A 25644-nucleotide genomic window follows, 5' to 3' on the forward strand; every position below is an offset into this window, starting at 1 on the left:
TTGCCAGGATGACACCTCAGTCTACCATTACCATCAACACCATCTATGGCTCAGTGACGAGTGTGGGTGAACATGTCAGAGTCAGATTCACATGAACTTTAACCTGTTGCTAACTCATTAAAGCTACCGGACTTGACCAACAGATCTGATCGAAGACCTGCAGTCCTGTCACATTCAGTCATAAATGGTGATGGACGATTAAACAAATAACTGGAGGAGAGGGCTCCACAAACATCCCCATCCTAAATAATGGAACAGATCTGCACATCAATGTAAAAGAGAAGGATGTTTTATCTGCACCAACCTCTGCCAGAAGTGTTGAATCGATGATACACCTCACCCTCATCATGATGCCCACAAAATCACAGATGCCAGTCTTCAACTAATTCGATTTGCTGCATGTGAGAGGAAGAAACAATATACGACAAAGGCAATGGGTTCTGACCCCATTCCTGCAACAGGACTGAAGCCTTGTGCTACACAACAAGCCGTGTCCCTTGGGAAGCTGTTTCAGTCCAACTCCAACTCTAACATCTCCCTGGCAATGTCGATAATTACTCAGCTATGTCCAGTCCCCTAAGAGGGGAATAATTACAATCTGACCAATTATCACCTCCTCAGTCCCATCACCACAGTCAAATTGGTGGGAGTTCTTTTTGATAGAGGTGTCAAGCAGCACAGAAATACCCTGCGCAGTGTGGTTTCCGACAGGTCCCCATGTGGAGATAGTGTTGTGGAAATGTCATTGGATTACTAATCTAGACCAGGCTAATGCTCTGGCAGCGGGTGGAAGTTAAAAACCATTAATAAAAAATCGAGATCTAAAATCTGGTGTCAGTAATAGTGACCTTGAAGCCAATATGGATTGTAAGCAGAATTTACTTCTCCAATGTACTTTTAGGAAGTGAATCTCCCATGATTTCCTGGGCTGGGCTAAAAGTGACTTCAAAGAACCTGACATGTGATAAACATTACAATGGTCTCTGAAACGGCCAAGCAAAGCACTCATTTGTATCAAACTTCTCCGAGGTCTGAAAGGATGAAACCGGACAGAATACCTGGCCACAGCATCAGTGTCGGAAAAGGGAATGGGAACACAGTCCTGTCGACCCTGCAGAGACCTCCTTCTTAACATCTGAGAGCTTGTGACAACATTTACCGAGCTTGCCCAGAGAACAGAAACAGCGGGAAAGGAGTAGATCATACAACACATTGAGCCTCCCCATTCTAGTTCATGAAAAAAATCTCCTCAATGCACTTACCACACACGATATACATATCCGTTAATGTGAGTAACCTTGGGAAACGATAAAATAGGTGGTGCGGTAGTACGTTTGTTCCATCGAGTTTGCTAACCAATTCAATGAAATGATGGTTGGCCATTTATTTCCACACCGTACTCCTGCTCTCCCACCATCCCTTTACTGTCTCTAAAACCTTAAATTCTAATCAGTGTCTCGGTTTCCAGGTGCGAGCGAATTCCCCATATTCACCAGTCAATGAGAGCAGACATTTATTCTCATCTCAATGCAGAGTGACCTGCTTGTACCTAATACTGTGGCCCCTTGTTTTAGACGTCCCAGCCAGGGGAATTATCATCCCTGCTTTCAATCTGTCTCACCCTGTCAGAGTTTTGTATATTTCACTGAGATCGCCACTCATTTTCCTAAACCCCATGGAATACTGGTCCAGTCTCCCAAACTCTGCTCCCACAACAAGCCCGTCATCCCAGAGACAGGTCTGGTCATCCTTCACTGCTCTCCATCAATGTCAGGTTTGTCCTTTATTAGGCAAGGAGACCAAACCTGCACATAATACTGCACAATGCTCGAGATGGTATCTCTCCAAGGTCCTGTACAGCTGCAGTAAGCCACCCTTTGTCCTGGACTCACATCCCCCTGAAATGAAGGTCAGCACAGCATTTATCTTCTTTCCTGCTTTCTTTCCTGCAATATTGCTTTCAGTGACTGGTGTACAAGGAGATGCAGATCCTTTTCCGTGTTATAGCTCCCCACTTGCTGGTTGTATATACACTGGTCAGCGTGGCAATGTCATGCCCAGTATTGACTTCTGGTTACAGAACTCACTGCGCTGCAGGGACCTCAGAGGTTTATACAGAAGGAAACAAAAAAAAGGAGCATACGTCCCTTTCTAGATCAACATGTTTCCACCAATTCTTTTCAAATGGTAGGCTGCCAATTTATCGTTTCCATCAAAGGGCACACCGTCACCTCTATCCACATTGTTCTTCCTCTGTCACGTATTTACCCATTCACTCCACTTGTCTTAGTCTTCTCGGTGCTTTTTTACATCCTCCTCCCCCACTCACAATCCCACATTCGTTAGTGCTGTCAGCAGGCTGGGATATATTGTATCTGATTCCAGCAACCAAATCTTTAAAGGGGATTGTGAACACCTGGGCGCCAAGCACTGATCCCTGTGACACCTCAGCAACCTTCCTCTGTTAATTTCTATTTAGTTATTTCGTGAATCTGGGTGTCACTGGCTGGGCCAGCATTTATTGCCTGTCCCCAGTTGCCCTTGAGAAGGTGGTGGCCAGCTGCCTTGTTGAACGCTGCAGTCCACCTGCTGTGGTTGACCTCCAATGCCATTAGGAAGGGAATCCCAGGATTCTGACCCAGTGACTGTGAAGGAGCGGTGATATATTTCCAAGTCAGGATGGTGACTGGCTTGGAGGGGAACCTAAAGATGATGGTTTTTCCATACATATGCAGCCCTTGTCCTTCTAGATAGACGTAGTCGTGATTGGGAAGATGGTCTCTAAGGATCTTTGGTGAATCATTTCATTACAGCAAGTAGATAGTAAAACACTGCTGCTGCTGCTGAGCGTTGATGGTGGAGCATTGTGGATGAAGGGACAGTCAAACTGGCTGCTTTGTCCTGGATGGCATAAAGCTCCTTGAGTGTTTTGGGGGCCGCACTCATCCAGGCAAGTTGGGAGTCTCCTATTACACTTCTGACTTATGCATTGTAGATGATGGACAGACCTTTGGAAATCAAGATGTGAGTTACTCGCCACAGTATTCCCAGCTTCTGACCTGGTCTTGTAGTTACTGTGTTTATGTGGCGAGACCAGTGTGTGTCTGAGCAATAATTACCTACCAAAACTTTGATACTGGGGGATTCAGTGATAGTAACACCATTGAATGCCAAGGGGCAGGTTAGATTGTATTTTATTGATCATGGTCACGGTCTGGCATTTGTGTGGCCTGCATATTACTTGCCACTTGTTAGCCTGGATACTGTCCAGATCTTGTCGCATTTGACATGGACTGCTTCAGTATCTGAGGAGCCACAAATGTTGCAGAATATTGTGCAATCATTAGCGAACATCCCCACTCTGACCTTAAAATGGAGGGAAGGTCGTTGATGAAGCAGCCCTGAAGAAGTTATCGGCCACAGCCGAGGGACTCCTATAGACTTGGAGCTGGGTTGACTAACCTTCATCAACCATGACCATCTTCCTACGTGTCAGGTATGATTCTAACCAGCGGGGAATTTGCCCCTGATACCCATTGATTGCAGGTTTGCTAAGCCCCCTTAATGCCACACTTGGTCGAAGGCAGCCTCGTTTTAAAGGACTGTCACTCTCACCCCACCTCTGGAACTCAGCTCTTTTGTCCATGTTTGAACCACAGTAATGAGGTCAGGAGCTGAGTGGCCCTGGTGGAGCCCTAACTGGGCGTCATTGACCAGGGTATTGCTGAGCATGTGCTGCTTAAAAGCACTGAGATCTTCCACCACTTTACTGATGATCGAGAGTAGACTGGCAGAGTGGGAATACCATCATCTTTAGGTTCCCCTCCAAGCCATTCACCTTCCTGACTTGGAAATATATTTGTTTTTTTTTTAAACAGGAGATACTTGCGGTAATTTTCCACATAATCGGGGAAAGCCATTGTTGTAACTGTATTGAAACAGTTTGGCTAGGGGAGTGGCAAGTTATGGAGCACACGTTTTCAGTACTATTGCCAGAATGTTGTCAGAGTATGGACCCTTTGGAGTATCCAGTATCTCCAACCGTTTCTGGATATCGCGTGGACTGAATCGAATTGGTTGATGACTGGTAACTGAATCGCTGAGGACCACTGGAGGAGGCCGAGATAGGTCACCCACTCAGCACTTCTGACTGAAGATTGTTGCGAATGCATCAGCCTTATCTTATACACTGAAGTGCTGGGCTCTTCCATCATGGAGGAAGGGATTATATGTGGAATCTCTTCCTCCAGTGAATTGTTTAATTGTCCCCAACGTTTGTCGACTAGATGTGGAAGGACTGCAGAGCTTAGATCTGATCCTTTGCTTGTGGGATCACTTAGCTCTGTATATCACTTACTGCTGATGCTGTTTGGCACATACGTTGTCCTGTTTGGTGGCTTCACCAGGCTGACACCTCATTTTCAGGTATGCCCAGTGCTTCTCCTGCTGTCCTGCACATCCATTGAACCAAGGTTGATCCACTGGATTGATAGTAATTGTTGTGAGGGGGATACGCCAGGCCATGAGGTTGTGTGGGTGTACAATTCTGCTCCTATAGATGAACCATAGCACCTTATGGACACCCAGACTTGAGCTGCTCGATCTGTTCAAAGTCTGTCCTATTTCGCACCGTGATAGTACCACCAAACTTAGTGGAGGATATTCTCAATGTGCAAGTGTGACTTTGTCTCCACAATGACTATGCGGTGGCCATTCTTACCGTTACTGTCATGGCCAGATACTTCTGCAACTGGCAGATTAGTAAGGCTGTGGTCAGTATGTATTTTACACTTGTTGGTTCCTTCACCACTTGCCAGTCTAGCAGTTATATCCTTTAGGACCCAGCCAGCTCAATCAGTAATGCTGCTGCTGAGCCACTTTTTTGTGGACATTGAAATCACCACCCAGAGTACATCCTGCGTCCGTGCTACCCTCAGTGCTTCCTCCAAGTGTTGATCAACATGGAGGAGTACTGATTCATCAGTTGAAAGAGGCTGGTACATGGTTATCAGCAGGAGGTTTCCTTTCCCATGTGCAAACTAATGCCATGAGACTTCATGGGATACGGAGTCAAGAGCAATTGCCTTCCAACTGTATCCCAATGTACCACCACTTCTGCTGTGTTCGTCCTGCTGATGACACAGGATATCCGGGAAAGGTGATGGGGAATCTGGGACATAGGCTGAAATGGATCATCCACTCAGCACGTCTGACTGAAGATTGTTGCGAATGAATCAGCCTTATCTTATACATTGATTTGATGGGCTCTTCCATCATGGAGGAAGGGGTTATTTGTGGAATCTCTTCCTCCAGTGAATTGTTTAATTGTCCCCGAAGTTTCTTGACTAGATGTGGAAGGACTTATACCTTACAGAATCATACCTTACAGACAATGTCAGGCTGTTGCTTGACGAGTATGTTTATTTCTATTCACTGTTTACTGCCAGCTCTCCCATTCTAGAAACATATCCATATATTAGCCCCAATCCACTCAGATTTAATTTTGCAAACTGGGCTTGGAGCTTTACCAAAACTTTTCTAAAAATCAAATGTTTTACATCCATTGCTTCTCTTTCATTTGTCTCCCAGTCTGTTTCTCAAACATAATTCCCATTTCATAAATTTATGTTAGTGTGTCTGTGACCATTACTTTCAACCCCAATAATTTCTCCTGAACCATTTTCTTACTATCTTCTATGTTCCATGTACTCTGTCATTTTCCCACACCAGACTCGGTTTTCCTTGTATTGTTAGAAAATTTTGTGAAGATAGAACTGAAGTAGTGGCTTCATAGTTCTGCCATTTCCGTGTTCCCCATTCTCCATTCTTTGGTTTCAAACTGTAAGGAAACTACACTTGTTTTCTCATATTTTTCACATTTACATGATTTATCAAGTTATTACAGTTCACTCTTATAACCCTTGCGAATATACTTTTCAGAAATTCATCAATTCCTGCGTTAAACTGCTCAATAATTGACCTTCCACACCATACACTCACAGAAGCATAGCCTCTGTGCCAACAGAAGTACAGCACGATCGATATTAGTCCCACTTTCCTACAGCAGGCCCATAGCCTGGAATGTTATGACAATTCCAAGTGCTCGTCCAAGTACATTTTAATGATTGTGAGGTTACCCGTGATAATTCCCCTCTCAGGAAGTAATCCCAGAACACAACACCCTCTAGGTGAAAAAAAGTTTAAATCCTCTCTGAACCTCAAACCTTTCACTTTAAAAGTGTGCTCCTTTGTTCTTGACCCTCTCACTAAAAGGAACAGCTGCTGTCTATCCACCCTTATAATCTTATCCGTCTGAATCATAGACCTCTCAGCTTTCTCTGCTCCAAAGTAAACAACCCGAGCTTATCCAGCCTCACTCCATAACTGATATGCTCCATCCCTGGGAACATCCTGGTGAATCACCTCTGCACCCCCTACAGTGCAATTACATCCTTCCTGGAATGTGGCTCCCAGAGCTACATACAGTATTCCATTTTGGCCGAACCAAAGCCCTGTATTGCTCTTATAATCTACACCCTGATTAGGAAACGCAACACCCAAGGTCCAATTCTTAACTAGCCCATTAACCTGTCCAGTCACATTCAGGGATGTGTGGAGAAGCACACTCTGAGGTTCCGAGTGTGCTACCATTCACTGAGTCCTCCCCTGCCTGGTTCCTTCTCCCAAAGTGTATCACCTCATATTTATCAGGGTTACATTCCATCTGCCATTGATCTACCCATCTGACCATTCCATCTGCATCTTCCTGTAACTTAAGGTGGAAATTTGTCAAAGGCCTTCCTACAAAACTAAAGAATCCACCTCCTCAAACTAATTCAATCAAATCCATTGGATGTGACTTCCTTCTGATAAAGTCATGATAATTATCCTTGATCAAACCTTGCGACTCTGATTGGAGTTCGATATTCTCATTCCCTATTTTATCCACTAGTTTCCTTAACAGTGATCTAATACTCACTGGTCTATAGTTACCTGGTCTATCTCTCCCACCATTACTGTGAAGTGGAATCGTATTAGCAGTTCTCCAGTTGTCTGGTACCTCCCCTATGGTCAGATTCTAATTAAAATATTCAGTCAGCGTCTTTCGTCCCTTGACCCCAACAGCTTCCTGTGATACAACTCATTCAGACATGGAGATTGGTCCAAATTTATACAGAACAAAGCCTCAAATCCCTGCTCATATTTTACATCCATCTGTTCAGAAGCTTCCCAGTCCATCTTCTTGAATTCTGTACCTGCCTCCTCCTTCTCCCAAGTAAAATAGATGTGAAGGTCTCATGTAACAATCCATCAATGTTCTCGAGCTTGACACATAGATTGCCCCTTTGGTTTCTAATGGACACTAACTGTTTGCTGATTATTCTGTTCGACTTGTCCGTGTAGAAAATAGTGGAATTCTTCCTGATCTCGCCAACTTGTACTTCTCCATGTCCCTCTGTTATTCAGTCCGCTCTATGTTTCTAAGTTTCACTACAATCACCTATCATGTTTTGAAACTCGAGATCACAGGCTGACTTTCCACATCAAACAATCTTGCCATTTTAGGCATTAATCTGGATAATAGCTTTTGCAGTTCCTCTGTAGTCAGTACATTCTTTCTGAGATTGGGACTCCGAACGATACACAATACTCTAAGTGTAGTCTCATGAACACTCGATGCAACTGGTGCACGACATCCTCTATCATCCAATTACATTCACATGAATGTAAACCTAATTTTTACTTTTCCATTTGCATATATTTTTCCTAATACCTCTCGCTTTAACTTTTCTTATGAGCTTAGTGTGTAAAAAGCTCATGAATATCCAACTCGACGTTACCCATTGGTTCTTCATTGCCTATGTCCACAAGAACCATCTTCAAACCATTCCAAAACAATGTTTGCCACTTCTGGTATTCCTTTCATTGGTACATTCTCACACTCCCTAGTTATGTTATTATCTTCTATATATCGAGTAGCATGTTCTTTGTAATCGAGTCCAACAGATACATGACTGCGGATGACAAGATAACTGGTCTGTAGTTCACCATTCTCCAAATTCATCCTTTCTTAAACTATTGGATAATATTTATAACCTTTGCCTTATCCAGATTGGCTAAATGCCTTTCTGGAATGTGTCGGAAAATAAACTGACAATCCGCGATGCACTAAACATGTCTTTGCTGCTTCCTCTGAAATTCTTGTATGAAGTACATCTAGTCTGTCAGATTTATAAATACTCAATCCAGATTTATTTTCAAACATAGGTTCAACACTGATAAGAATGATATTAGACTTTAATTACACAAGTCCCATGGTCACTTGGTATTTCTGGAAGAATTTCTGGACATTCTTCCATGAAGATAGACGCAAAGAAACTGTTTATTTTTCCTGCGATTTCTCTGTTCTCTGCAATAAATTATCCTGAACGCACACCAACTGTTCTACATTTGACCTTGTTTTTATTTTTTTTCATATAGTGATAGACGCTTTTTAGCAGTCTTCATGTTTTCCTTTCGTTTGCACGCTTTTTCTCTTTTTGATTTTCTTCTCAGTTTCTTGATCATCCTTGGGTCCTACATTTCTCTAAATCTACTGGCTTACTGCAACACTTGGCATTTTTCTAAGCTGCCTCCTTTCATCTAATAGGTGGATGAAGGTGGTGTTGAAAGTGATCGTCGAGGGGAGGGTGTACCAGATTGATAGGAAGGAAGGTGGACACATAGGGACGTTCAAAAGGCCGGTGCTGACTTGGAAGGCTGGAGCGAGATAAGGTGAGATTAGGGGAAATGGGGAAATGGTGAAATCCAATATGATCCCCTGTGGTTGGAGGGTCCCAAGGCAGAAGAGGAGGCTTTCTTCCTCCATTCGTCTGGTGGCTCGGGATTGGTGATGGAAAAGGCCCAGGGCCCTCATGTCCTTAGCAGAGTGGGAAGGAGTGTTAAAGTGCTCAGCTACAAGGCGATGGAAATGTTCAATGTGGCTGTCCCAGAGATGTTCTCTGAAATAATCCACAAGTTGACCTCCTGCCTCGCCAATGTAGAGAAGACCACATTGGGCTTATTGCATGCAGTAGATGAGGCGTTCTGTCTCCCTTCATCACCTATTACTTTCAACCCACTTTCATCTGCCTATCACAATACCATCTACCTCCCCCCCGCCGTACCCCCTTCTCATTTAGCTCACAGCCCCCTTGGCCCAGAAGCTTCATTCCTGATGAATGGCTTATGCCCGAAACATCGATTTATCTGCTTTTAGTATGCTGCCTGACTGTGCTTTTCCAGCACCACACTCTTCGACTCTGATCACCAGCATCTGTAGTCCCCACTTTCTCCTCACACTTTCATGGCTGCATGACTCAGATTTATAACGGTTACTTCAAATAAAACAAAAACTGTCGTGTCCTCAAACAGCATAAAAGAAAACCAATACATTGTGGTCACTGTTCCCAAAAGGTCATTTCCAGCAAAAGTTTCAATTAGCTCTTCTGATCACTCAACACCAATTCCTAAATAACCTGATCTCGAGCTCAGTGCTCAACATAATGTTAACGCAAACCATCTCACACGTGGTCACGGAATCCATTTTCCCCAGCATCAGCATTCAATTGGGTGAACACAGTTTAGGTATAATTTAAACAGTATATTATTACTGAAGTACCCACAAATGTGTATAGCTCATTTCCTGTTTTATAACATGTCCAGCATTTGTACTGCAGCTTTCACTTTGATATATAACTCCCATCAATATTTGTTCCTACTTGCTATTTACTAGATTCCTCCTTACGAGATTCTGTGGAATCTGAGCGACGTGGGCTCTCGGAAGATGAATGGTAGAGATCATCTCGCGACATCATTTATGATCTTCTCAAACATTAATTTCTCCAGATCTCCCGTTATGCTGATGGAGTAGAGAAGGACAATGATCTTCCAACAATGCTCTATATTCCCCCAGAGAGCTGCGACTGCTCTAACCTGGGTGGGAAACTTATAACAGGCTGGTAAAGTGTTGCTGCTGCTGTACAGGGTCTTAGTGAGATCACATCTGGAGTAGTGTGTACAGATTTAATGTCTTCAATGAAGAAAGGATGTTGTTATATTGGAAGCAGCTCAGAGATGGTTCCCTCAATTGATTCCTGCAATGAAGGTGCTAACTTATAACGAAAGGATGATCAGCTTGACTCAGTAGCCATTGGAGTTTACAAAAAGTAAGGATGATCTTATTTCAACATAGATGACAGAAGGAGTCAACATGTGAAGTGAATTACACAGATAGTGGAGGAATCCATTCCGTTCTCCAACCTGTTACACAGGAACAACAAAAGGATATTCAGGCCTTCAAACCTGTTACACCAAAACAGGACGAGGCTACTCAGCCCCTGGAGCCTGATATACATTTACAGAAGGAGGCCAATCAGCCACTCGAGCCTATAACAGTAGGCCATGCTGCATCAGTATCCATTCAGCCTCCTCAGGTCTGTAACATAGGAACTGGAAGAGGTAACACAGTGACTGGAGATTGTTACACTGGGATAACAGGAGGCCATTCAGACCCACCGAGTCTGTTGTAAGGGAATTGGATAAGGATAAAAATTATCTGGGACTTCATTCATGAAAAAGGAAGAGGTAATTTAGACACGTGATTGTTGTATGGGAACAAGAGAAGACCAATTAATCCCTCGGTCCCACCTCCGGGATACATGAGGAGACCGTTCAGTATTTCCAGCTGTTATGGAGAAGTATGAGAAGACCTATCAGCCCCTCAAAATATTACACAGCAACAGGAAGATTCCATAATCTCCCAATCCTCTAAAGCATCAACGGGAGAAGGTCATTCTGGCCTTGGGGATGACAACATGGGAACACCAGAAAGACGTCAGCCCATCGAGTTTGTACACCAGCAGGATGATGAGTCCATTCAGCCACACATGGCTCTTACACAGCATTTGGAGCTGATCTCTTAAAGTCTTATGCCCATTAAACAGGAATTCAAAGAAAATGCAAAGGCTTTCGTAAGGGAAGAACTTATAATAATGGTACACATTAAGGACTAAAGTGTAACAATAAACTATTGTAATTTAAGGCAAATTGTTAGAGTCCATTGTTCAGGACATTTGCAAAGTTACACCACAATTCGTCAGAGTCAACATGGTTTTACGAAGGTTAAATCATGTTTGAATTGTTTGCATGAGCTAATTGAAGATGTCACAAACAATATGTATCGTGGGAAACCTGGAGATGGAACATATCTGGTCTTCCTGAAGGCATCGGATATGTCGCTTCTCCAAAGAGTAAGTGGTAAGATCAGACAGCATGGGTTTAGGAGTAATTTATTAGCTTGGATGGAGGATTGGTTAACCAACAAAATGGAGTCAGATGGAATAAATGTGTCATTTTCTTTTGGCAAATGCAATTTGTGGGGTGCCATTGATTTCAGTTCTCATGTCTCAACCATTTGCAATCGATGGCATTACTGTACTCAGTTGTTGGGATAGAAAATACGGTGCCAAATGTTCAGATGACACTAGCATTGGTAGGAAATTAATTCGGAATGATGATGCAATAGATTTAAAACTATATGGATACTTTGGATGAATGGGCCAACGTTTGGCAAGGAAAATTAAAGTGAATAAATATGGGCTATTCAAGTTGGCCAGTATAATAGAAAGACAATTTATTATCTAAATGGAGAGAAAGTTCAAAGTGTTTAGGTGCAGAGGGATCTGGGTGTCTGCTTGCATATCACAGAAAACATGCCTGCGGGTACTGCAAGTAATGAGAAATGCAAGCATAATTTCAGCGTTTATTTATAAAAGCATAGAGTAGAAAGGTAGGGAGTGTTGGTGCAGCTATGCAAGGCATTAGTGAGGCTGCAACCGGAGTACAGTTTGGGTGTCCAGCAGAATGAGGTATTTCCATTGGAGGCAATTCAGAAGAGCTTCACCAGATTGATTCCATATTTGAAGTGTTTGTCTTATGAAGAGCAGTTTAGGCCTATACTCTCGAGTTTATAAGAATGAAAGGAGATCTCATTGAGGTCTGTAAAATGCTAAAAGTAATTGAATGTGTCGATGTGGAGTGGATTTTTTTCACGTGTCGCAATCTACACCAAGAGACTAGAGGTTTAGGATGGAGAGATGGCAGGAAAGTGGAACTGAGGCCGTGTAGACATCAGCCTCATCGAGGGGTTGGATTCCTCAAAGATGCTCCTTGTTCTTATTTAACTCTTCTACTGTGTTGGACAGGAATGGGGGAGGAATGTGTATCATACAGGAAGCAGGCACTCAGGATAAATCAGTCTCACTCAGTTAAAGAGAACGTAACCAGTAAGGTCACACAGTGACCAGCGCTGGGTTCTCAACTATTTACAGTCTATATTAATGATCAGGAGGATGGAACAGATATACAGATGCTGAGTTTGGTGATCTCGTTGTGGTAAGCAAGAGATTAAATTATCAAGAGAAGGTGGAGAGTCTGCAAATAGATTCAGTGAGGTAAAAGCAATAGATAATAGTTTAGCAGGTGGAATTTAAGATGATATAAACTGTCATTTCATTTACTGGAATAATAGAAAGCAATATGTTACTGAAATGGACAGGGATTACATGACTTAATGATACTGTGTACTGGGGGGTTCACTCAGATCCGTTCAGACATGGCAGGTTTTGCTCCATCCCTGATCGTCTGCTCCCAGACACTCCAAGTGACCCCATTGCTCTCCGTACACATGGAATACTTTGATGTGGTTGATTAGCGGTGGGGATGGTGTTTTGAAACGTGCATCAAGGGGATGGCCTTTATCCAAGATATATTCAATTCTTTCTACGTGGAGACCCGATGACGATGGGATTGGCTGACTGCTTCTGAATGAAGAGGCCGTGACTGCTGCCAGGGCAGGGGGCATTTGCCAACATGATGTACTGTGCATGGGCACGCTGTAACATTAATAGAGAAAGTGAGATAGATCCTTCAGTTCCTCTACCTCTCCCCATTGACATGGATACCCTGCAGATGCCATTTACACCTCGGGAATCCCACTACACTGAATACACCCAGCAGCTCCCTGCTGAGGGAGAAACAGTGCTTCTCATCCATCATATATATTCTCCATCATCGAATGGTGACATTGATGTTGAGATACTGGGAAATGATGGGTATGTCACCTAGTCCTGCCTGGAAAGTTCTGGATCATAGAAGCTGAATGAAACAGTGACCCGAACAGCCACTGGCAGCACCACCCTCCCCCTGGTATGAAACTGCAGGTCGTGTGGAAGGAGGTGACACCATTCTATGATCAGCTCCTTGTTCAGCCAGGGCCCCTCACACTCTGCTCCTGGGTCAAGTGGAGCTTGGGAAGCTGGTCCTGGAAAACCCGGGGTTGATAGACCTGATCCCTTTCCCCACACACACCCACTGCGTGGTTTCAGAGCTTCCCCTCTCTGCAGCTTCTGCTCCATTTGTTGTTCATGTTGCAGACCCAGATGCTGTAACTACAGTCCCCATGCTCCATCCAGAGTTGGGTCGCCAAATCCTCAGGTCTCCCTGAATGTCTGAGGCAGCTCACAGCACAACCTCCAGCAAAACATCCCCTGCACCTCCACTAAATTTTCAATTGCAGGAGCCAGTCAGAAACCCCTCGATACAAGTGTTGTGGACCAGACCAGATCCCCGCAAAATATTGAAAGAAGGCCGCTTAGACCCAAACCTTTCCTTATTTTCAATATAGATGGGAAGTGTGCCTTACAGATATGTTGTGACTGGTCAAACCACTCGTTATTAAGCAAAATATAATCTATTCAAATGCTTCAGTTAAAATACAATCAAAGAAAAGAACATTTTGGGATAGCTTATATGTTGGAACACTTACACAAACAATAGATACAGTACCTTCTTGGTTTACACCGCTTGGCACAAAGATATATTCAAATACAGATCCTTACAGCAGTTTTCCAATCCAGGAGGAAACAAGATCAACAGAGATCTCAGAGAGAAAAGCAGCTGGGGATCATGTATTAAAATTTCCAACCGTTTTGGGATCCCCAGCAGCTTCTGAATGCTGCAGCTAAAAACAAAATGAGAAACCCTGGTCTGGGAGAGCTGGCCACTGCCCTTCCATCGTTACCACCGTTTTAATGAAACCTAAAATCTTAGTTATTTACTTAAACTGTTTTCAGACAGAAGTTCTGCACCTCTGCCTTTAAAACCTCTCTTCAAAAAAAAAAACCAAGAGAAAATAACCTTTTTACAGTGATAGAATTCTCACAACTCCATCTTTAATACAATAATCCATCAATATACAACGATGGATTCATTTTAGATCTCCTAATCTTCCTCTATTAGTAGACTGAAATGCATATACATTACATTGACTGTGAGCATATAAATGTTCACAACTAGTTTCAATTTCAGGCATTTTATTCCTGTCAAGTCTCCACAACGTGTCAAAACGTAGGGTTTCTCGCCCTGTCACCTGTATAATTTCAAACTGAAGGGCAGCAATAATAAGCTCAATCGAAACAGACTGGTATTTTTCTCCCTAAATTTCTCCAAAACCTTGAAGAGGTCACGATCAGTGATAAAGGTTTGTCTCATGTATGTTATTCGCAATTTAAATGCTGAAATGTTGTAACACCAACACTAAGCTCAAGGCCTCCTTCCCCATTGTGAAATAATTCTGTTGATATTTCCACTGGACACTCCAAACACACGTTACATAACGGAGCACTTCTCATCTCTCCAATAGTCCTTCTGAAAGACATAGCTCCTCATTTCTCAGCATAAAAGAGTTACATACTTCTGTACCTCTTAATGTTCTAACCTCTTTACCTGCTATTCCTGACTTATGCCAGTTACTCTTACTCTCACAGGTATATGTTTTAAGAAGATCTCACATATTCTTCACAACCTCTCAAAGAAACCAATCTTTGATTTCTGAACCCAATCATCATCAGCAGCCATTTCTAAGCTTGCCATTTTAACTCTCTTCTCTTCCACACGACTTCTCACGACTGCAGGAAGTGAATTGTTGAACTTCACCAAAATAAGAATCTCTCTAACAGTGTCATAGATTTGCTCTGTTTTAATACCCTTACCCACCTTTCAAAGTTACTTTGTGTGATCCTTTCAAACTCAATGTGCGTTTAACCAGGGACCCTTTTTTAGATTCCTGAAATGCTCTCTGTCGGCTTCTGCCCCAAGCTCATATGCACTTCAGATGGCTTTCTTCACCACCCCATACGAGCCAGATACCTCCTCCGATTGGGATGCAAATACCTATCAGCTTTGTTTGGATCAACTAAATCCACATGGTCACTGGGTCACTGCATTTGTTTAGCCACTTTCTCAAATGAAATTCAAAAGGCTTCCCCATTCTTCTCATCAAATTTAGATAATGCCTGGATGCATTTAAACAGAACCCCATTAGACCACTGGTTACAATAGGGTTGTTCAACCTCACTATTCTCCTCATCCCACCGACCTTATGCCTTCATCTCCGCCTTCTATGTCAACTTTCCTCTCTAACTGTTAACTTTTTAAGTTGAAACTCGCTGTTTTTCTTCTGTCCTATTCTCTCTTTCTTCTTCATTTCCTTTTTTTATTTCTACTTTTCATCATAATTCAAACTGTTTCAATTCCTTCTCATGTTCAAAGTGCCTCATTTGAAATTGAATTCCAGCCGTTTCCAAAGAGTCTGATGGCAGTTCTACCAAATGTAATTGCCGAGCTATCGCTGTAATTATCTCTCATTTTCTCACAGACAAACACAACCCCAACTCCAGCTTGCCTGTCAATTCCTACAGCTTTGCCTTCATTACCTTTTGTAAAACCACCAACTTCACTTCCACCACACCTAGTTAATGACTGAAAGAATCTTTATACACAAACCAATATTTAAACCAACCGAATTCACATCCACAACAAAAGACACTAACAGCTACCATACACGACCTTTGAACGCAATAGTCTCCCGGTGCATAATCTCCAGTGTCTGCATGACCTTATTCTGGATTCTCTGGTTTCCTCCCACAATCCAAAGATGTGCATGTCCGGCAAATTGGCCATGCTAAATTGTTCATAGTTTTCAGGGATGTGTGGGTTCGGAGCCTTAGTCGGGGAAGATGTGTAATAATAGGGTAAAGGAATGGGTCTGGGTAAGTTACTCCTCGGAAGGTCGGTGTGGACTTGTTGGGTCGAATGGCCTGTTTGCACACTGTAGGGATTGTAATTCTCAACCCAATTTGGTATTACCGATTTAGAACCAGACAAGAGACCCCAGTTTGCAACAGACCAAACAGACTGCCTCAAACTATTTTAAGCGGGTAGCGTGGATGCCAAACCTTTTTTTATTTTAAAGGTAGATGTGAAGTAGGTGTTCCAGATGTGATGCAACTAGTCAAACCACTCACCATTAAGAAAAACACAATATATTTAAACACTCTAATGAAAATCCATTCAAAATGACGAGGAATTTAGAATAATTTAACTATTGGAAATTTTAACTGAATAATGGATACAGTACCTTCTACAGACGAACTGTTCCAATGTACTAATATCCCATAAACACACCCCTTGGCAAAAAGGTACATTCAGACATACATTCTTGCATACAGTTCTCCAATCCAGGAGGAATCAGCATCAAGTCAGGTGTCAGAGAGAGTAGCAGCTGGAGATACGTTACTGGCCGTTGTTACTCCTATTTATTAAAAACCCTAAAAAGCGTCGTAAGTTATTTGCTTGAGCCGTTTTCAGCAGGCAGTTTAGCCTTTAAGATTTCTTATTTAAAAAAGAAGAAAATAACGTTTTTTAAAATGACAGCATTGTCACACAATTTAGATGCCTGGTTCTTTACTCTTGGGACTTTCTCGTGCTACTGATCGCAAGGTCCTCCCGAGAGAGACAAATACAGGTACAGACCAAGTTACAAGGATGTGTCTCATAACTTCTGAAACACACCTGTCCATGGACCATCACATGGGACATACCGGGAAGTGAACAACAGCCTGACGCACACCATTTCACTCTTTCTCAGCTTCACAACGATTGCACTCGATACAGTAGGGAGCCAAAAACAAAGGCCATGAAAGATACAGATGAACAGAAAGATTCACATTAAACAGACAGTTAATTAACTGAAAAGATCTTGTGGATATATGGGGAGAAAGACAGGGCAGTGGGACTAACTGTAGAATTGAGATCTCCGACAGAAAACTTACAAGAATGAGAACATTGAATAAAGGCGTTGTCGAATGCGAAACTCATTGTTTGAGAAGGAACGCACATGGAGGAAATTATTTTAAATAAGAACAACTGGCAGGCTTTTTGTTAATCGACAGAGAGAGAAGGAGAGAGGTTTCATGGACAGATGAGGTAAAGTGTTTGAGAATGTCAAAATAAAGGCATTGCCAGAGGCAATAGCAATGTACATCGGCATACACATGAATTACAGATGGATGGGAGTTTGGTGTATATTCGAATCAGATTTGCTTTGGCAGGTTTGAAGCCGGAGCGTCAGTGGCATATTTTTGGCTTCCTTAAGCCTGTATTTCATAGCTCAAGGTTTAAAGAGGAGATGGTTTAAGCCAGTGAGATATATTCTGGAGTGGTGAGTATTTCAAGTTGGAAATGGTCAGGATATGGTGTCATGAATCAGCTCATGGTCAAAGGGATCACCCACAGTTGTGACTTGTCTGCTTCAGCCGCAGATATTGGCCAGGGATGGGAGGGGAACAGTGGAAGGAAGTGGAGTTTGTAACCAGAACAGTAGAGAATGATCTCCATGCTGTTAATACTTCAATAACAAGGGGCAATGATACAATAAATTGTAGTTCTCCGCTGAAACTGAGTAGGTCAACATAGAGACCCATGAGTAACAATGTCAGAGCAGAGAGGGAGACAGTAATTGAACACATTAATTGATGTAGTTAGCAGTAGTCTGTAGAGTGAATCTATGGATTGAGAGTTTCAACAGGAAGATAATAAGGACAAGAAGTGTAGACTATATGAAAGAACAGTAATACAGTCATAACTGGTTTATAGAAAGAAAAATCTGGACAGTGACACTTACCATGTACACCGACGATAGCCAGGAAAGGATAATAAAAATATTGAATAATGAGAAGAACGTAATAGATTCGCAATGGTAATGGCCACCAATTAAATGCAGAAAGATACCAAACATAAATGGATAAACTCCTGTCTATTGTTGGAACATTCCAGTCTAATATTCCCAGATTATGATACATTTTTGGAACATTCCAGTCTAATGTTCTCAGATTCAGATCTCTCCTCCCCCTCTCTCCAAATCTGCTGATCCCTGTCAGTGATGTCAGTGATGTTCCCGCCCATGTTATGGGATAACACATTGAACGGCGCCCATTTATCATTTAAAGATGGAAACCCTCCACTGGAATAATTAGAATCCATGGAGATTGGCATTAATCACAGTCACTGAACAAACACTGGGAAACCGAACAAAGGCTACAACAATGGATGAATAGACACCGCACAACAATCAACAGACAGGAGGGTCCTTCATTGGTCCAGGATATTCAACCTCGGACATTCTGGTGACCATCCTCCAAGGCGGACTTCAGGACAGGCAGCAGCGAAAAGTGGCCGAGCAGAGGCTGATAGCTAATTTCGATACACATAGGGAGGGCCTCAACCGGGACCTTGGGTTCCTGTCACATTACAGGTGACCACCATTGCAATATACACACACAAACAGAGACACTCCTATACACATACATACATACGGACACACATGTACGCAGACACGCACACAGACACTCACACACACCCTTAAAGACACACACACTCCCACACTCACACGGCACTCTCTCAGAGATTTAGACCACTCTACATTCATTGACACACATATACACTCTCTCTCACTCATAGTCAAAATCCCCCACCCCAGTCACGCACACACACTCCCACACTCACACATGCACCCCGTAACAGACTTAAGACACTCTACATCACTACACAAATATATACATTCTCTCTCACACTCACAAGCCCCCAACCCAGACAGACACAGACACACATATACAAACCGACAAAGACCCACATGCACACATATATTTTGTGGGGTGAATTTGTACTTGCAGAGTTACATTGTAGTTTGCTCAGTAACTGCATGAATTCATGTAAAACTCTGAGCTCAAAAACTGTATGGCTTCATGCAAAACTCTGTTATCTCACTTTTCAGATTAGAATCAATCTAAACATCATGGCATAGACAGAGAACACAGGGGGATAACACCTTCAACATATTGTCTAGCTTTAGCTCAGTCATGATTTGTAGATGCCGTTGTTGGACTGGGATGTACAAAGTTAAAAATCACACAACACCAGGTTATAGTCCAACAGGTTTAATTGGAAGCACACTAGCTTTCGGAGCGACGCTCCTTCATCAGATGATAGTGCAGGACGCACTTCTGAGGCACACATTTTATAGCAAAGATTTACAGTGTGATGTAACTGAAATTATACATTGAAAAATACCTTGATTGTCTGTTGGGTCTTTCATCTGCTCGAATACCATGATAGTTTCACTTCTTTCATGTGTAAATCACAAAACTTTTTTTTAAAATGTTGCATTCTCAGGTTAGCTTTTAACCAGTTCCACACATCACTTTTCGTATAACTACAAAAGAGAACATTTACTGGGATTGGATGTAATGGATAATAAAAAATGGAATGGACCATAAATCTTTAAATCTTTTTTTTAATCTTGGATATGAGAGTACTAACAGAACACTGCAGGGGTCTATATATCTTCCACTCTGTTTATGAAAGAAGCCGTTATAAAATATCAGATCGGTTGCATAAAGAAAACTCGGGTGGGCAAGTTTCTAGATTCCTTATTGACCAGTGTGAGGCTACTCCTGGTTTTAAGTGCCCTGCTACCAAATCCTTTCATAATCTTGAGACAGCGCATTGAGACTGCTGCTCAGCAACAGGCCGAAGCAATTCTGTCCCTATGGGCCTCTTACAGAGGTATAATAGAAGGCCATTCAGCCCATATTAGCCTGTTGCTACTTGAAAAAGTGGAAACCTAGAATATTGGCACATTCTGCCAACAAGGAGAAAGTGAGGACTGCAGATGCTGGAGATCAGAGCTGAAAGATGTGTTGCTGGAAAAGCGCAGCAGGTCAGGCAGCATCCAAGGAGCAGGAGAATCGACGTTTCGTGCTTTTTCAGCAACACATTTTTCAGCACATTTTGCCAACAGAATCATTCAAAACAAAGAGATGTGCCACTGCAGCTGTATGAGGTGTTACTGAGTGGGCACCGGGAATACATTGTGTTGGTTATGTTTCTGTAACTGAGAAGGGATGGACCTCCATCAGATACAGTTTAACGGTTGTTCGTCGTCCACGCGCTGCTGTCTCATTTAATGTCTCGGGTCTGTTACACAAAGGCAGGAGGAGGCCATTCAGCCTTTCCAGTCTAATACAGAGGGCCCCGAGGAGCCCATTCAGCCTCTCGAGCCAGTTACAGAGGGGCAGGAAGTGTTTATTTAACTTTCTGTTACGCATAAATATTAGTTTTAAATTAGTTGTGGAATAGGAAAGACCTCATGTAAACATTAAAGTTCTAACTTTGAACAAGGCCAATTTTGAAAGTGTTACGCGAGCCCTGTGAAAGGCTAATTGGAATACCCTATTCACAGGTAAAGGGATGGTTGGAAAATGCAAGGCCATCAAAACTTGGTTTCAGAGAGTCCAGAGCCAACGTGTTCCTATTAGTGAGAGGGGAAAGGCTGGTGGGTGCAGGGAGTGCTGGATGGCTAGATATATTGATGCTCTGGTCAAGGTAAGGAAGGAGGTATATGTCAGGTAAACAGAGCTGAGATCAAGTAAATCCCGAGAGGTGTATAAGGGCAGAAAGTGCATAGTCAATGGGGAAATCTGGCCAGAAAAATGTGGACATGAGATGGCTTTAGAAATAGGGTTAACGAGGCATTGAAGAAATTCTACAAACCATTTAATGGTAAAAGATTAACTAGGGGGAGAACAGGGCCCCTTAGAGATCAGTAAGACTACCTATGTGTGGAACCACCCGAGATTGGAGGGATACGAAACAAAAATTTCTCCTCAGTATTTAATGAGGAGGAGGTTACAAGAGCGAGAGAATGAATAAATATATAGTGATACATTGAAAGTTGTCTATATTACAAGGGGATGTTTGACATTAGAAAACACAAAAAGGTGAACAAATCCCTGGGACCTGATCAGTTGTATCCCAGACGTTTGTGGGAAGCTAGGAAAGAGATTGCTCAGCCTTTTGCCGATATATTTGTATCATTGATTTCCACAGGTGATGTGTCAAAAGACTGGAGGGCTGCTAACGTGGTGTCATTATTTAAGAAAGTAAGGGAAAAAAATCAGGTAACTATAGATCGGTGAGCATGACGTCAATGGTGACCAAATTATTGGAGGGGATTTTGAAGGAAAGGATATATATGCATTTGGAAAGACAAGGATTGAAGAGGGCTTTGTGCATTGGAGATCACGTCTCATTGACTCGGTGAAATTTTTTGCGGAAGTGATGAAAATGATTGATGAAGGCAGGGCAGTGGATGTTGTCTTTATGGAATTCAGTAAGAAAACCAAAATGGTCTACATGGTAGACTGGTTAACAAGGTTAGACTGCCTGGGATCCAGGAAGAGCTCGCCATTTAGATCCAAATTTTTCTGGAATATTGGAGACAGGGCGTGACAGTGAACATTTGTTCATTAAACTTGGAGACCTTTGACCAGTGGCACTGCTCGCAAAGATCAATAGTTGGTCCACTGCCTTTTGTCACTTAGACAAATCATTTGCATTTGAGTATACGAAGTATGGTCAGTAAGTTTGTAGATAATACCAAATTTGGTGGTGTAGTCGACAGTGAAGAATGAACTCTCAGACTATAATGGGACTTTGCTTAGGTGAGCCGAGGAGTGGCAGATTGGGTTTATTTTAGTTAAATGTGAGGTGTTGGATTTTGGCAAGACAAATCAAGGCAAGACATGTAGGTAGGGTCCTGTCGAAAGCTGCCAGTCAAGGAGAACTCCATAGAAATGATCGAATCTCTACAATGAGGAAACAGCCTATTCGGCCCATCGAGGCCACACCGAACCTCTAAACAGTATCCCACTGGACAAAACCCAACCCTATCCCTCTGAACCTGCATTTCCCATGTCTAATCCACCTCGCCTACACATCCCTGGGTACTATATGCAATTTAGCACGGCCAATCTACCCTTATCTGTATATCTTTATACTGTCAGAGGAAAACATAACATCCGGAGGAAACTCATGCAGACACGGGGAGAATGTGCAATCTCCACACAGGCAGTCATTCAAGGATGGAATTAAAACCAGATCGCTGCGCTCTGAAGCAGCAATGCTAGTCACTGAGCTACTGTGTCACCTTGTGGTGCAGGTTCTCCGTTCCTTGAAGGTGCCGTCACAGGTAGACAGCGCAGTGAAGAAGGCACTTGGTGATCTTCCCTTTATTGGTCCGTGCTTTGAGTCTAAACATTTACATGACATGCTGCATCTGTACAGGACATTGGTTTGGCTACTTTTGTAATACTGCCTTTAATTCTGTCGGAAAGATGTTGTCAAACTTGAAAGGGTGCAGAAGAGATTTAAAAGAATGTTGCAGGTGTTGGAGAGTTAGGGTTACAGGGAGAGTTTGAATAGGCTGGGGCTATTTTCTAGTGTTGAGGCTGAGGGGTGACCTTAAAGTGGTTTATAATATCATGAGGGGCATAGATAAGGTAAACAGTCAATGTATTTTCCCCAGGATAGGCGAGTCCAAAATTAGAACACAAAGGTTTAAAGTGAGAGGGGGGAAAGTTTTAAATAGGGACAACATTTTCACACAGAGACTGCTGTGTATATGGATTTCACAGCTAAAAGAGGTGGTGGAGGCAGGTACAGTTACACCATTTAAAAGGCATTTGGATGGATACATGCATGGGTAGTGTTTAGAGGGGAATGGGCCAAGTGCTGGCAAGGGAGACGAGATTTATTTAGGATATTTGGTCGGTATGGACGATCAGACCGAAAGGTCTTTTTCCGTGCTGTATATCTCTGAGACTCCATTGCCTCTTGAGTGTATAACACAGGAACAGGAGGAGGCTATTCAGCTTCTGAATTCTGTCAGTCAGCTTGTTTGCTCAATTGCTGAGAGTAAAATACAAAAATACATCATTCAGATTTTGATGGTGTTTTACAGAAACAGGAGAAAGGCTTTTAGCCAAGAGAAGCTGTAAGGAATGTGAAGAGGCCATTCAGGCCCTCGATTCCATTCCACAAGAACATCAGGTGAGCACAGAGCCATTGGAGCTTGTTAGCCAGTAGCAGGAGGAGGACATCTACTTTCGCAAACCTTGGATCAGGAGGCAGTCACTCAGCTGCTCAAGATTGGGACAAAGGAACAGGAGGCAGTTATTCAACTGCTTGATACTGGGACACAGAAATAGGAGGCAGTCATTCAGTGCTCGAAACTGGGGCACAGGGAAGTCTGGAGGTTTGTGAGGCCCCAGGATCCTGTTACACAAGGACTGCAGGAGGTGACTCACTCCCGACCAGTATGGGACACCGGGAGAGAAGGGGAGTTTGCTTGTAACAAACAGAAATATATGAATAAGTTGCCTTAGTGGTCCTTTCAATCCTGCCCCACCATTCACAAAGACTATGTCTGAACTGATTGTGATTCCCTCATTCCATTTTATGGAGACTCCCCTTTCTGCAGCCTCTGCTCCATGTGTTGGTCATGTTGCAGACTCAGGTGCTGCAACAACACTCCCATGACTCATCCAGAAAGATGGATCTAACAGGATAAGTCACGATTTGAAGTTCCAATCACAAGAATGAAAACACAAAATCAAGGTATTGTCAGATGTTTAGTACTCTCACATTCGCAATCCAACTCATATAACCAGCCCATCCATTACATATTCAGGATGGAGCACTGTGCAGTTCCGGCTAGTGCACAGCTGTATGTAACCCCGCAATGTCCAGAGTGAAACTCTGTGCAGTCCACACCAATGCTTAATCTATAATCCTGAGCTCAATGTCCAGTGTGGGAAGCTGTGCAGTCCGCACTGGTTCATTCATATACAAATCCAGGCTGTTGTATTGTGCGGTAACACTGTATTAGATCACAACCAGTGTGGATAAACATGTAACCAATGCTGAAAGTGACAGGCTTTGCAGTTCCCATCCATTTACAGCTCCATATCTCCACTGTGCCTCGACAAGGGATGCTGCGAATGTGAAACTCACTGCGAGGAAGAGATGTAAATGGAAACAATTTAAATACCAATAGTTCTGATTACGGCGAGTATCACTCTAGTATTTAAAGATCAAATAACTGAGATAATATCCAATAAGGTTTTGTGAACAGTGCAAAGAAGTAAGAGGGGGGTGGTGATGTTATAGTGGTTGCACTATAAACCTCCAAATAATCAATGGGAATTAGAGGAACAAATATGTAGGGAGACTGGTGAGAGTTGCAGGAGCAATAGGGTTGTCATTATAGGTGATTTTAATTTTTTTTAACATAGACTGGGACTTCCAGATGGTTATGACCTTAGATGGAACGTAATTTGTTAAGTGTGTTCAGGGAAGTTTCCATAAGCAGCATGTAGAGGGTCCTACTCGGGAAGGGACAAACTCGACTTACATTTGGGAAATTGAGTAGGATAGGTGACGGAGGTAAAGTGGGGGAGCATTTTGGGAAAAATGACTATAGCTGAATTAAATTTAAAATAGTTATGATAAGGTCAAAATTGGTCCACAGAATCAAATTCGAAGTTGGGGCAAGGCGTATTTTGTTGGAATTAGACAGGGGATGGCAGGGAATGATTGGAGTAGTTTGTTTCCAGGTAAAAGGATCCCGGGCAAGTGGGAGAGTTTCAAAAGTGAGATAGTTCGAGTTCAAGGTCTATATGTTCCTCTGAGGGTGAAGGAAAAGTGAGGCTGGAAGAGAGAACCTTGGATGACAAGAAATATTGAGTCTCAGACCAGCAAAAAAAGGAGGTGTGGCTCACGTACAGGCAGCTGGGACCAAGGGAATCCCTGGAAGTACACAGGGGATACAGGAGTTTAGTAAAGAAGGAAATAAGCAAGGCGAAAAATGGGTATGAGATAGCCTTGGCTGAGCAGATTAATGTGAATCCAAATTCAGTATAGGAAAGAAAAAGAACAACCAGAGAGAGAATAGTACGTCTTAAAATCCAAAATAGGCACGCATGTGTAAAACCTCAAGAGATGGGTGAGGTCCTCAATTTCCCCTCTGTGTTTGCCATGAAGAAAGACTTGAAGATCTGTGACATTTGAGCTACCATTGGAAGTGATTGAGGTGGGTACAATAACAACATTGAAAAGGCATTTTGACAAATACACAGATAGGAAACGTTTAGAGGGGGATACAGAGAAGGGGCAGGGAAATGGGGTGAGTATGGATAGACATTTTGGTTGGCATAGACCAGCTGGGCCAAATGGTCAGTTATACTGGCAGTCTCGTGCAGTATGACTGTAAGTGAGTATGTTTTGGAGTGGAGGCAGAGTGGGGGAGACTGAGAAAAAGTGTAATGGAAGGATATGTTCACAGGTTTCAGAATGCTGAAATGAAGA

This window comes from Chiloscyllium plagiosum, unplaced genomic scaffold (genome assembly GCF_037043375.1).
Source record: "Chiloscyllium plagiosum isolate Xiang-an unplaced genomic scaffold, Cpla_swu_hap1 HiC_scaffold_38, whole genome shotgun sequence".
In the NCBI taxonomy this organism is placed as follows: Eukaryota; Metazoa; Chordata; class Chondrichthyes; order Orectolobiformes; family Hemiscylliidae; genus Chiloscyllium; species Chiloscyllium plagiosum.